The following is a 1,261-nucleotide window of genomic DNA, read 5'->3' as shown; positions in this document are numbered from 1 at the left end:
AACATCAGAAATATTTAAAATCTAATAAAAAATTCAAAATTTTAAAAAAATTATCTAAAACCAAATGGTAACAACTAACAAACATCCAAAAGGTAATATAAAGAAATATCCAAAACTTAATAAAAACAAGATATTCAAAAATTTTAAAAATTTCAAAAACTAACAAAATAAAATATCCAAAAAAATTAGAAAAAGAACATCCGAAAATTAAGAAAGAAACATCTAAAACTATAAAAAAAATCTAAAATAAAAAACATCCAAAATATAAAAAAAAAACATCTGAAATATAAGAGAAAAAATATCCAAAATCAAGAAGAAGAACGTTTGAGGAGTTTGTTTACATGGCAAAGAAAAAAACAAGGACTTCAACGTTTTAGAGAATTAGGTTGGTGGCGCACAGCGTTATACTCTCTCTCGCCGGTGTAGTGTGCGGCTCAAGGGGTGGTTGACGGCGAACGAGCAACAACTCTCTTTCGTGTGTTCGTCGCGCGAGTGTCGTTGTCTTCCCGTTGCCTATGTGAGGCGTTGCGCTTGAACTATTTTCGTCACAGCGCGACACGACGGACGACACCATTCTATCACGCGGCGATGTTGCTGGCCGGCAGGCATCCTCACGTTAGGTGGTTCGTCGTTTTGGATGGCATCACAGACGGTGGTCATGCGACAGTCGACGACAACTTCAGGCGGCGCGACTATGAGGGTGGAAGACGACTAGGGCGGCGTATACTGATGGTGGATGGGAGGATTAGGGTTCATGTGGTTGTTTTTTTAATTGTGAATGGGAAGAAAAGTGAAATTAGGGTAATTCTTTTAGGTGTTGTTTTAAATTTAAATATTTTTTTCTAGTTAGTTGCACTACTAGCTGGTTTTCTATACTTTTTCATAAAATAATTACCACAAATAATCATAAGAAATATGTTAGCCTAAAAGAAGATGAAAGATAGTAGCCTTATAAAGGTTTGTGATTTTTCGTTTTTTTAAAGAGTAAACTACTAAAATAGTACTCGAAAGTTCACATCGCTAACAAAAATAACTCTAAAAATGTTAATAACAAATAGGGTTAAGTATGATTTTGGTCCCCAACGTAGAGGCTGAAAATTTATTTCGTCTCCGGCCTTTTTTTCGCTATAAAATGGTCCCAAAGATTTCAGTTTGTTTTAAAATCACCATTTTTACCAATTTTTTTATTACCAAATTACCCATCATTAAAAAATTATAAAATAAAATAAATATAAAATAAATAAAGAAAAAGAGAAAAGAA

Source organism: Arachis ipaensis, chromosome B03 (assembly GCF_000816755.2).
Source record: "Arachis ipaensis cultivar K30076 chromosome B03, Araip1.1, whole genome shotgun sequence".
In the NCBI taxonomy this organism is placed as follows: Eukaryota; Viridiplantae; Streptophyta; class Magnoliopsida; order Fabales; family Fabaceae; genus Arachis; species Arachis ipaensis.
This window is presented reverse-complemented; position numbering follows the sequence as displayed.